This window comes from Brassica rapa, chromosome A01, assembly GCF_000309985.2.
Source record: "Brassica rapa cultivar Chiifu-401-42 chromosome A01, CAAS_Brap_v3.01, whole genome shotgun sequence".
Classification (NCBI taxonomy): Eukaryota; Viridiplantae; Streptophyta; class Magnoliopsida; order Brassicales; family Brassicaceae; genus Brassica; species Brassica rapa.
In genome coordinates this window covers 11,663,877-11,677,956 of record NC_024795.2, presented here as the reverse complement: position 1 = coordinate 11,677,956, position 14,080 = coordinate 11,663,877, and the positions used below count along the sequence as shown (strand labels likewise).

The window sequence follows — 14,080 nt, the reverse complement described above, 5'->3', positions numbered from 1 at the left end:
CTAAGTTGTGTCTTCAAATCTTTCCCACAAATTTCCGGAGGTGGACTGTCAAACACCCTCTTGTTCTTCGTAAACAAATTCCTACTTCTACGATATGGATGATCTGGTGGTAGGAATCTCCTGTGACAGTCAAACCAACACGTTTTCCTTCCGTGTTTAAGTTGGAAAGCATCAGTGTTATCTTGACAATATGGACATAATAGCCTTCCATGCGTTGTCCATCCAGATAACATACCATATGCTGGAAAATCGCTTATTGTCCACATTAGTACTGCCCGCATTTGAAAGTTTTTTTTACACAAAACGTCGTATGTTTCAGCACCTTGAGCCCATAGTTGTTGCAACTCATATATTAGTGGCTGAAGAAACACATCAAGTGATCTCTTAGGATTCTCTGGTCCGGGAACGAGAATCGTGAAAAACAAAAACTCTCGTCGCAAGCACAAGTTTGGGGGTAGGTTGTATGGTGTAAGAATGACTGGCCATAGAGAATACTGTCTTCCACTCTTGCCAAACGGGCTGAAACCATCAGTACATAATCCAAGGTAGACATTTCTTCTCTCATACGCAAAGTCGGGATACTTTGATTAGAAATGCTTCCACGCTTTTGCATCTGAAGGATGTCTGATCTCACCATCTGTTGAGTGCTCCGCATGCCATCTCATTAGTTGCGGTGTGCGTTCAGACAGATACAACCTCAGCAACCTTTCCGTCAAAGCAAATACCACATCCTTTTATATGGCACTGGAGCTCTTCCACTCGTATCTTTATAACGAGGCTTCCCACAAAATTTGCATGTAACCCGCTGTTCATCCGCCCTCCAATAAATCATGCAGTTGTCGCTGCATACATCTATTACCTGATACGATAAACCAAGACCAGCTACGAGTTTCTGAACCTTGTAGTATGAACCATGAGCTACATTATCCTCGGGTAGAATACCTTTTACAAAATCAGCAATCGCATCCACACAGTCTTCAGCCAAATTATAATCTGTTTTAATGCCCATCAATCTTGTAGCAGATGATAAAGCTGAATGACCATCTCTGCAATCTTCGTACAATGGTTGCTTTCCAGCATCCAACATATCATAAAATCTCCTAGCTTCTGCATTGGGTAAATCTTCCCTTCTAAAATGATCATTTACCATCTGCTCAGTACCTACACCATAATCTACATCCGTTCTAATTGGTTCTTCTAATCTAACCGCTGGCTGAGGTTCGCTAGTACTACCATGTTCCTAATCAGTTTCCCCATGATGATACCAAATTTTGTAACTTCGTGTAAACTCACTCAAATATAGATGAGTCCAAACATCTCACTCTTTAATAACCTTTCTATTTTTACAATTAGAGCAAGGACATCTTAACATACATGTTTTTGCTTCCGGTTGTCCGTGAACTAACCCCATGAATTCGGTTATACCTCATTGGTATTCTTCCGTAAGCAATCTCGTGTTCGGATCCAAATGAGGTCGATCAATCCAAGAACGAAAATAATTTGAAAAAGACATGTTTTTTATGAATCAAATTCGTGTGTAAAGAGAGTAAGAGAGAGGATGAAGATATGGAGTGAATGAAGAGGAAGATGGGTGCTTCTATTTATAGTTGAAATCCTGCCGACAGACCAAGGAAATTCCGACAAAATTCCGACGCCAACGGTTAGTTCGTCGGAATTTACTCGAATTTTTAAAATCCCCCAACGGCTCTCTAACGGCTATAATATATCCTCGGAATTCATCGTTTTTTTCCGAGAAATACAATTTTCCTCGGTATTCGATAAGAATATTCCGACGGAATGATATTTTCTCGGAATTCCGTCGGCATAATTCGAGGAAATTCTGAGGAAACCAAATTTTGTGTTTCCTCGGAATATCCTCGGAAATTTTTCGGGATAATCCGAAGATTTTATTTTCCGTCGGAATATCCGTCAGAATACCTCTGTTTTCTTGTAGTGATCTAGCATAAATCATTTCATGGATGACGTCATCCTGGTTGGTTAGATATGCTCTTGGAGTGAACCTCTGTTGCAACTAGCTCCTATGTGGCAGGTGTGGGTATGGTCCAACCATGGTTCTGATGCCCCTATTATACCCTCCCCCTTGAATATTTTTTTCCACGAGAATCGATGTGTTAAAAGTTTACTAAATACACTCTAGCTGGAAGAACAACTATGTCATTGTTGTATTAAAGAGTCAATCCTTAAATTGGAGGTAGAAGAATTTCTTTGATACAAGTTATCTTATATAAAAAACTTACATTAAAATATATTCTTCCTCATTATTTAGCATTATTATTAATTATAGAGAAATTTTGTGCTGATCTTGTCGGCGTTAATCAATATTAAAAAATTGTGTTTATCTTGTGTTGATTTCAATCTATATTTCAGTTTGATTTCATTTTTTTTGGATTTTGGTATTTCGATTTATTAAAACATAGCTACCATATTAAACTATATTTATTTGGTTTGGTTCTGTTTATATACTATCGGTCGGTTTTATAAAAAAAACCATAAATTATTTTTAAAAAAAATATTTTGTGAATTTCACTTTCTATGATTGGATATCAGGTTTACTAGAACATAAAGATAAATATATTTTTGTACTCTAAAGTTTAAATAGAATTTTTTATGTCTTATTTTAGTATTAAAATAATGAGTAACTATATTTTTAATATATTAGTGTGTTTCTATCTAGCAACATCAGAACTGGCTGATGTAAGTTCATATTTGAAATAGAAATTAGGGATTTTGATGTAAAATTTGGGGTTTTTTCTTTTTGAGTTGCGAATCGGTATTTTTTTACCAGTCTCGTGACATTGCTGAGCTTGTGAAAGGAAGTATCGAATCTAGTAGAGAAAAGCATCTCAACTTTAATTTTCTTATGTGTCGTTTTATTCCACATTTCTTCTTTACTTTTATGAATAGATTGGTTCGAAAACCTTTTTTGTCTATTTGTGTGCATCTAAATCTTTGTTTTTGAGGACTTGAGAACCATGAGATCTGCTTAGGAAACATTGTTCTTTCTTATGGTGAGTTCTTTCGTGCCACTGGATTTCAACCACAACAGCGCAGCTAAGATTTTTGTTGAAGTTGAGTTGAGTAAAGGTTTCCCTTCAAGAATTGCTGCTAATGATGAAAATGGATTTATTTCTATGGTTGATGTTGATTATGCTTGGTTGCCTTCTAAATGTGAAATATGTGGCCAGCTCGGATACAAGATTAAACACTGCTTGGAATCTGTTACTAAGTCTCATATAGTTGCCACCGATGTTTCTGAAAATCCCTCCAATGGTAGCACTGTGGTCGTCGAGACCAACAAACTACCGAAATCTGCCCAACCTGACACTTCTTTAGTTCAAACTTTGGCTGTCACAGTATCTACCCCAAGTAATGAATCAAGTGTGGTCGACATTGCTATTCTCGAGAACCAGCTGTGTGGTACTTTATCAGCAATCCCAGTGTTCCTGAGTGTGACTGAGATGATTTTGCTTATGACATTTCTAGTCGATTGCTTGTGCTTCTGAAACTTTTTAGTTTTTTCTTTTTCGATTTTTGGAAGTTTATTAAAGTTTCAGAATAGCTTTCCAGAAAATCTGATACTAACAAATTTGAATTTTTTTTTTTTGGCTTGGTTACGCATGACAGTAAACAGGATGGGAGCTTCAGTACCTCATATGATTGTTTGGTACTATTTGTAGCTGAAGAGAAACACCATTACCTGAGAATTTGTTTTTCTAAAGACAAAGCTCTGTTACGTTTGTTGTTCAGGGTTGGAAAGGTCCCCGGAAGTTGTTGGAGCTCAAATCAGAGGCTGCTAAATTTTGGGAACACAAGGTTTTGAGGTAATGTACCTTGTATTCTGTTCTTTTTCTAGACAATGTTGTTTCTGTTGATTATGTGTGATATTTTATCTGCAATCTCAGTGTTCCTGAGTGTGAATGAGATGAGTTTGTTTGTGAAAATTTGTGGGGTTTTGTTTTTAGTTTCAGGAAGGTGTTTCAAACTTTCAGAATAGCTTTCCAGAAAATCTGATACTAGAAAATTTGAATTTTTTTTTGGCTTGGTTACGCAGGACAGCAACGCGATGGGAGATTCGATACATGTCATGCTAAGACTATGTTTTTTTTAACTTTGATGTTGACTTGGACAAGTAAGAAGTTTATAATGAATGATGACGACGTTTGTTTCATTTACTTTGTTATTAAATAAATTTTAAGAAGTCTTGAAGCAATGCCAGTAATTCTATCAAGAAAATGTTGAAATGTGTTATCATTGTAAAACACATATCCTATCTAGGATAACTTATAGAACTTGTAGGATGGGTTTCCACAAAATAGAAATGTGAACTTATTTATTCACAAAGATAAATATATCTTATCTAGGATACCATTTGTGATATTCAAGATGGGTTTCCAAAAATCGAATATGAAAATGATATTACCAAGATACAAGACCACTACGCCAATGTGTTATATCTCAAAATGAGTAAGTCTTTAAAAGCAGTATAAGCAATTCTCTTGCTGATTTATAAACAAATATATATATATATATATATATATATATATATATGGTCTGGTGAATATCATGTAACCATTAAATAAACAACATCAAGAAAATGATCAATAAAAATGTAAATCATTAACAAATGATTGAAATGAAAAAGAATAGAACACAAATGAATAAAAGAACTTCATCATATATAGAACAGGAGAAGCAAATGTATTAGTAGTTTGCTTGGTACAACTAGCTGAATCAGTAATAACATGTACGATTCAATTTGTTTGGAAGGTTTAGTACATGATCAGGAAGGTATTTCAAACTTTTAGGATAGCTTTCCAGAAAATATGATAATAGAAAATTTGAAAAAAAAATTGGCTTGGTTACGCACGACAGCAACGAGATGGGAGATTCAATACCTGGCATGCTAAGACTATGTTTTTTTAACTTTGATGTTGACTTGGACAAGTAAGAAATTTATAATGAATAATGACGACGTTTGTTTCATTTACTTTGTTAATAAAGAAATTTTAGGAAGTCTTGAAGCATTGCCAGTAATTCTATCAAGAAAATGTTAAAATGTGTTATCATTGTAAAACACATATCCTATCTAGGATAACTTATGGAACTTTTAAGATGGTTTCCAGAAAATAGAAATGTGAACTTATTTATTCACAAAGATAAATATATCTTATCTAGGATACAATTTGTGATATTCAGGATGAGTTTCCAAAAATTGAATATGAAAAAAAAGATTACCAAGATACAAGACCCCTAAGCAAAGGTGTTATATCTCAAAATGAGTAAGCTTTTAAAAGCAATATAAGCAATTCTCTTGCTGATTTATAAACATATATATATATATATATATATATATCACATAACCATTAAATAAACAACATCAAGAAAATGATCAATAAAAATGTAAATCATCAACAGACCATTGAAATGAAAAAGAATAAGACACAAATGAAAAAGGAACTTCATCATATAACATGAGAAGCAAATGTATTAGTAGTTTACTTGGTACAACTAGCTGAATCAGTAATAACATGCACGATTCAATTTGTTTGGAAAGTTTATTACATGATCGGGAAAAGATTCCTGAATAATTTAGTTGAAACAAAACAACAAACCTTAACTAGTCCATTCTCAACAAACACAAAAAAAAAATCAACGTTATTTTGAAAACCTATTAAAATGATCAAAACAAAATCTCAAAAAGATCAACCAACTGTGTATCAAAGAAATTTGAATTAAATATTTCAAAAATATTCAAAATTTTTTGAAGATGTTATCTAAGTAAGTTTGTAAGAAAACACAAATTGTGAAACATTTTAAGCTAGAAATGTAGTTCCACGTTTTCAAAATGAATAAAAACTCCCACTAGTCGACCACGAGAACTCTAGGAAAAGGCATCATATTGTGTAACTACTAAGCCAATGGAATTATAACTGTTTGTTGATGTAAGTAAAACAATATAACCAAAAGATTTTTATTCAACTAAAAAAAAACATAAAATGATTGGACTCTGTGGGGAATCGAATGCAGAAGACATGTGACTTTCAGGTTTAGTAAGAGTAGTAGTTTAGCTGCTAGGCTGAGGAGAATCATCTGTTATAATCAAACACATAAATTTAGTTAAATCTAAATTATATATTAAAGAGTTGGAAAACATTTGGCAATTTCTGAATCGGCTTTCAGAAATAATATATTAGTGTGTTTCTATCTAGAAAATTTTAAACTATAAATGAAATGATATCAAAAAGTAAGGATTTCAATTTGTGATGTATAATTTTGAGAAAAAAGAAGATAAGGAAAATATTTTGCATCTCCCACTAGTCGAACCCGAGAACTCTAGAAAAGGGCATTAAAGTGTGCAGCCACTAGGCCAAGGGAATTAAAATTGTTTGTTGATGTAAGTAAAAAAAATAACCAACAAATTTTTATTCAATTTTGAAAAAAAAACATAAAACGATAGGATTCTGTGGGGAATCGAACGCATGGGCATGTGACTTTCAGGTTTAGTAAGAGTAGTGGTTTAACCTCTAGGCTGAGGAGAATCCTATATTATAATCAACTACATAAATTTATTTAAACCTAAATTATATATTAAAGTTGGAAAGCATGGTAATTTCTGGATGGGCTTCCAGAAATAATATATTAGTATGTTTCTATCTAGCAAAATTTGAACTAGAAATGAAATGGTATCAAACACTAAAGATTTCAATTGTGATGTTGAATTTTTGAAGAAAAAAAAGATAAAATAAAAATTTGCATCTCCCACTAGTCGAACTCGAGAACTCTAGAAAAATGCATCATAGTGTGCAGCCACTAGGCCAATGGAATTATACCTCTTTGTTGATGTAATTAAAACAATATAACCAAAAGCTTTTTATTCAACTAAAAAAAGCATAAGATGCGGACTCCGCAGGGAATCGATGGGCATGTGTGACTTTCAGGTTTAGTAAGAGTAGTAGTTTAGCCGCTATACTGAGGAGAATCATCTGTTATAATCAAACAAATAAATTTATTTAAACCTAAATTATATATTATAAAGCTGGAAAGCATTTGACAAATTCTGGATGGGCTTCTAGAAATAATTATTAGTGTGTTTCTATCTAGCAAAGTTTAAACTAGAAATGAAATGGTATCAAAAACTAAACATTTGATATCTACATTTTTAGTATGTTTCAAATTGTGATGTAGATAATTGATCCAATTTAGCATTGTTGCACCAAATAAAAAACTATGACATTTATTTTGTAGATCCTATAAATAAAAAATGACATTAACGGTTAGCAAAAGACACATAAATCACCTTCTATCTCTACAAATTCAGCTTTGACCAAGATCTCGATGTACCATTCTCCAATATATGTGTATCCAAAATCATCCTCCTTTGAAACGTTGTAAGTAAAATCTTTTGTATAGTCTACAAATAGTTTTTTTTTTCAATGTAAGTCTTTTGCACATGTCTTCTTTTTACATGTAACAACTAAAAATTTCACATTTGAAGTTGTTGGTAAGATAATTGATCCAACTTAGCATTGTTGCACCAAATAACAAACTCTGACATTTATTTTGTAGATCCTTTAAATAAAAACTGACATTAGTGGTTAGCAAAAAACACATAAAAGCATTTTCTATCTCCACAATTTCAGCTTTAACCAAGCTCTCATTGTACCATTCTCCAATATCTTACCCAAAATCATCCTCCTCAGAAACATTGCAAATAAAATATATCGTACATTCTACAAATAGTTTATTTTCTAGTGTAAGCCTTTTGCATATGTCTTCTTCTTACGTGTAACAGCTAAAAATCTATGTGACATCTACTGGTGGATTCCACATAAGAGTTATAAAACCTGACTTTTGGGAAGCAAATTCAATAAAGTAGCTCTTTGTTACTTAATTTCTATGATTTAGTAGCCAACATTTGTTTCTTCTTCCCATGCACTTTGTGTCTTCTTAGAAACATTATTTCAAACATTTTATATGCAATATTCTTTGATTCAGCACCTGTCAAAACAAGAGGCCCTTCCTCCATAGCTAATCAGTCTTATGATGAATTACAACATCAATTTCAAGATCAATTGATTTCATTTCTCCATAGCTTAACAGTATGTTAATTCATAAACAACATAACCAATCTAATTGAAAACCTTCCAAAATGGTATGAAAATAACTTTTTTGAAAAAGAATAATCAACCAAAGAGAATGATGGATATGATATACCTTAATGACGACAAGTATAAGATACAACAAAATTGAGAGAGATCGTTGACGCCTCAGCTGGAGGAGATCGTCAACGGCAGAATTGAGGGAGATCGTCGAAAGAGCCGGGAGAGACCGTCATAACTTACTTTTGACGGAGTTGAAAGAGACTGTCACAAAGATATGCAACGACGATGGCCGAGCTAATAGATGATGACGACGGATCTAGGGGACGACGAAAAAGAGTGACGCCGAAACTGATGACAGTGAGATGAAGGAGGTGAAGACAACGACCGTGGTTGATCGTCAATTCATTTTTTTTTGTTTTTAATTAATTGGAGAATTAATGAAAAGGATAAAAAGGTAATTTGTCATTTTAAATGAAACATTTTTGTGATATTGGGCTTTGGAGTCTAGATTGGGAAGAAAAAGTTGATATAGGGCTATATAAGACTATTTTTCTATACGTAATTTATTTTCTTGATATGATCTTCATTTTAAAATTTTAATCTTACTAATATATATTTTGTTTTAAGTTAAGACATCTTTTATTTTTAAAATAATTTATAGATAAGATCTTGATATTTAAAATTATTGTTTGTTATCTTCAACATGTATGTAGAATATCAAATCCTATAGGATCTCCTAAAACCTAAACACTTACTGTATTATAAGAAGTTAGATCTTGATCCGCACATTTGTGCATGTTTTATTTTTTTGTACTAAAATATTCTAATTTATATAACATTATTATATAACAATACAATTTTACATAATTTTTTATATTTTCTAAAAAACAATATTTGTAAACATTATTATGTAACAAAACTATTTTACATAGTTTTATGTTTCATTTCTAAAATTTAGAATTTATATAGAAATTAAATTAAACCGAATCTATACAATAGAGATGATCTTTTTGGGATACTATTAAAAACAAAAAAAATTATTTTTTTAAAAAGAAACTATAGTATTTTGTACTTGCGAAATAGTTATTTAGTAAAGATTCTATTTGAGAAATTGCTTGAAATACACCAACTTGGATAGCATTTTAGAAAAAATCAATTAAAGATATCATAATATTTGAGTTTAGGGTTTAACGATTATTATTTAATATTTATTATTTAGGTGTAAAGTTGAGTTTTTAAACTTATGTAACTAATTCTTATATATTTATGAATGTTTTGGAAGGGTTAATTTTGTCTTTTAATAATAAATTTAAGATATTTATGAAAATGATAATAATTTAAAGGTAAATTTGAAAAATAGTAAGAAATATGAAGTAAAATTAAAATTAACATTAAACCAGTTTGATAAATGTGTGTTCTCTTCATATAGAATAGTGTTGGAATATTAATTTTTTTAACATGTATATGTTATTCATGCTATGACATTAGTATGCATATAGATGATAAAACTGTGTTCATGTTTAATGTATTCGTTCATGTATATATTTATATCATATATATGTTGTTCGCCCATTTATGGTTGGAGTAGGATATGTAAAAATTTATATATAGTAATTAATAAATCAATTTGGTATAGTTTTTAAATATTTAAATGAAATGATTTTTAACTCAATGGAATATATAAACATTAATAACATTTGACTAAAGCTTTATATATACGATATGTAAAAAGGTTAAATATTTTATCTACGAAGGGGGAGTTAAATTAAAATTTAACCATTAATAAGAATATTAGATTTGTGTTAAAAATTATTGACATAAATTTTAATGTTACATTATAGAAGTATTTAAAGTTGCAACCTCTAAAAAGTAGTTTAAATTAAAAAAAATCACACATGTAATAAGTAATGATTTATGTGTTTAATAAATAAGATATTTATTTTAAAATTTAAATAGAAATATCTTTCTTTCCAACAAAATCATTTTAAAATCTTGGTAAAATGTATTTTTGAAAAGTAATAATTTTGAGTTGTTATTATCATTAAATACATTATATAATTTTTTAATTTTCGTTTATGAATCAAAAATAAATTAAATTTCAATTTCTGGTTATTTTTTTAAGATAACTAAAATTTCAATTAATCAAGTTTTGGAAAAGAATTTAAAATGCAACTGAAAAAATTTAAAACAAATTTGTTAGAATTTTCTTAAATAAATATTTAGTTTATTTTAAATATAAAATAAATATAATAAAAGATATTATCATGAAATTATGTATATTTGATAAATTTTTTTAATAATGGTCCAACTTGAAATATCACACATAAATAATAAAATTGTGACTTCTATTTTAATAAAATTGATAAACATCAAACCAAACTTAGTTAGACCACATACAAATATACGGCCCCAAAATCCTAATGTAGAACTACTCTTAAATCCTGATTTTGTTTTGGCATACACATGCACCGAAACCTAGGCTTGGGACAGATCGGATAATCGGGTAATTTTAAGGTATCCGGATCCGGATCCTTATCCGGCGGATCCATAATTTTACTATTATTATCCGGATCCGGGGTTCTTGGATATCCGTGTGTCGGATATCCTTCTAAAAATTGTAATATCCGGTGTATATCCGGATTCGGATTTAGATCCTTAAAATAAATAAAAAATAATTTTAATATATATAAAATATTAAAAATAATTTTAAAATAAGAAAAATATATATAACGTTTTTAATTATTTCTATGTATAATGTTACAAAATTTACATAAAATTTATATATAAAATTATAAAAATGAAAATATATTAAATAAAATTACATTTTATGTATAGATATTACAATTTTTGAAATAGTCATTAATAAAACTTACGGATCCGGATATCCGGATTAAAAAATTAAAATATTCGGATCTGGATCCAGCTTTGACAGATCCAACATTTTAATATGCGGGTCCGGATTCAGCCCCTCTAGATATCCAGATTTCTGGATCGGATCCGGATCGAATTTCAGATTGAATCTAAATCTCGGATAAAAATCACAGGCCTCCGAAACCAACGGATAAGTCGAATTGACTATATTTTGTTTTGGTATGCCATAATTTGCAGTGAATGTAATGTCTGGCCCACAATCTTCGATGAATTTAATATCTAGGCTATATTTTATCAAAATCTTATCTATTCTCTAGATTTATCAAAATCTTATCTAGTCCACAATTTTGATGAGTTTGCCAGCCACCAAGCGGCAAGACGAAATCTAGTTTTGTTGTCGAGGTTTTAAAAGTATGCTGAATTACTCTACTAGATCTTTTGCTATCGATGTATCATTAGGATTTGGTGGCATTCTTAAAATAAAACTTTCTCCGTTTTATAATAGATAAATATTATTTTATGTTTTTGCATACAGATTAAAAAATATAATAATTTTCCTGTTTTATTAACTTTTAGTACACTTTGTTTTATTAATTAATGAATTAGAAATAAGAGTAAAAACTGAAAAAATAATTTAATATATGTATGTATTGTTTTATGTTTTAGGTTTATAATAAAACAAATTTTAAAAGCTAAAAGGACATTTAATATAAAACTTAAAGAATATATTTTACCGATATCACTATTTCCCAAAAACATGTCATTTGTTATTATTTAAATATTACTAGATTTCGATCTGTACAATTAAACGGGTTTTATTTTTATTTATTTTTATATAAATATTTTGTTTTCAATTCTAAATTGGTATATATTATAATATATATGTGCCTATCAATTTTTAAAACATAATAAGTTTACTGCACGGGTTTTTGTTTTCATTTATCTTTATATAAATATTTTGTTTTTAATTCTAAATTAATATATATTCTAATATATTTATGTCTATTAATTTTTAAAACATAATAAGGTTACTGTATATTTTTTTCATTGAATAGATTGTTTCAAACTTTCACATGTATTTGTATCTTCTTCTATATATATATATATTTTTGGATTATTATTTCATTGTTAAAATCGTAACTATATATATAAAAATTAGTAAAATTTTTGTTTTATTGTCATTTTCAAAGATATTGTAACATTTCACAAATTTAGAAAGTTTTTTAAAAATTAAACTTTTCGTTTCATAGATTTATATTATCGAGTAAATAATTAAACATTTAGTTTTTGTTTAATTTTTAAAATTAATTATATAGTTTAAAATTTGTTTTGATTGGTTTAAGGTATTAAATATTAATCATTGTTAGATAATATGATTTATGTTATTTAAAATATTTAAAATTTTAAAAGTTAACATCGACAAAGATTTAAATATTTAGCATATAGAGGTTAATATTACTACATTAAATTATATATATTTAATTTATACTATCTATAAATCCAATGAATCATCTATTTTTTAAATTCAGTTATTGATAGTCCAATAAAAAATTTTGTTAGGCCCAAAATTTAAATGAAAAAATTAGATATTAAATGTAAAATAACTTTATAGAAATAGGTCCATTAGGTCCATTTTTTTTAAAAAAGCACACATGAATCAAGGTTATGACTTCTGTTTTAATATATAAAATTAGTCTTCATTTTGGTTGCTTCTTAATGTTCTTCCTTTTTCTTTTGTAAAAATATATAGTCTGGAAGCTTTTGAACAACACCGGTTGAAACACAAAAACAATAAGATTATCGTATGTTTATTTAACTCTTCGGCTATGTTTTTATCCAAAAAAATATAACGTGATTAATAAAAAATATGACATGGTTTTCTTTTATGATGACATTTACCTTCTTAATGATATATATTTCTTTGTTTTTTTGTACGATTTCTAAAATGAAATAATAACAATTGGGTACATACCACATATATAAATTATATACATTATTACTGTTAATAATTTAAAATAATATAACTGCAAGTAGTATTAAATTAATCCAAATCAACTTAGTTTAATTTAAGATAATATTTTTTATTTCATATAAATACATGTATTGTCTAAATAAATACAAGTGTATTTTACCAAATAAAAAATGAAATAATTTTAATTAAAATTCAAAATATACGGAGAATTAAATATCCAAAGATATATATTTTATCTATTAAAATAGAAGTTACAATTTTGATCATGTGTGATGTTTTAATTAAATATAAATTTTATTGATTGTGATTGATTAGGATGTAGCCATTTGTTTTAGTTTTAATTTTTATCTACAATCATATAAATTACTCATCCATGTTTTATAAACTAAAAAAAAAAAATGGATGTAGCAGCATTGTTTTCTAAAGCAAAAAAAAATATTGATGCATGAACTTTATTTATTTATATTTAATTTCTACAATTACAATAGATATATCTACATCAAAAAATCATTAAAACTAAATTACACAGACAAATTTCTATAGCTACATCCTAACCATAAAATATCTCACCAATAACCATTACCAGATTAGTTTCTACTAATTACCATAAAATGTCCCACATATCTTAACTGAAAGATTTTTCAGTTTCCATAACGTTCTTTTATCAACTTTTATATTAAAAATTTTAGTTAATTTTATCAAGTTGATTTATAGCGGTGCAAAGAGTAAAATAGTTTATTAGATTATTTATTGTATGTTGTACTAAGTAATTTGTTGTATAGTTTTTGATGGGGATGGACATTCACATATCCGTTCGGATTCAGTTGATTTTTTTAGATTTTGGATTTTTAGAGTTAAAATTAAAATTATATTCGGATATTTACAAAATTTAGTTTCGATTTGGTTCGAATCATTGCGGGTTCGAATTCGAGTTTGAGTACCCATTTTAATTATCTATTTTCACAAAAATCTAAATATATTTTAAACTTCAAAATCCAAAAATAAAATAAAATAAAACATTAAATTTTGAATTATGTAAGACCAAATATCCTGGGCTTATTAACATACATAATTATTAGAACATACTATAAGAACACCAATAAGATTAGTGGAC

The 14,080-nt window shown here is 28.7% G+C and overlaps 2 long non-coding RNA genes across 2 annotated transcripts; one reads left to right on the top strand and one right to left on the bottom strand.

Moving 5' to 3' along the window:
* The first annotated feature begins 1,405 nt into the window (after positions 1 to 1,405).
* On the top strand, positions 1,406 to 5,699 carry LOC103870971. The gene is made up of 2 exons (XR_004450900.1): positions 1,406 to 3,842; positions 4,073 to 5,699. It is a non-coding gene; the product is annotated as an uncharacterized LOC103870971 (long non-coding RNA).
* Positions 5,700 to 7,694: 1,995 nt separating this feature from the next.
* LOC103870963 lies at positions 7,695 to 11,979 on the bottom strand. The gene is made up of 2 exons (XR_633455.3): positions 8,236 to 11,979; positions 7,695 to 8,037 (listed from the first exon to the last, which is right to left on the bottom strand). It is a non-coding gene; the product is annotated as an uncharacterized LOC103870963 (long non-coding RNA).
* Between the last annotated feature and the right edge of the window lie 2,101 nt (positions 11,980 to 14,080).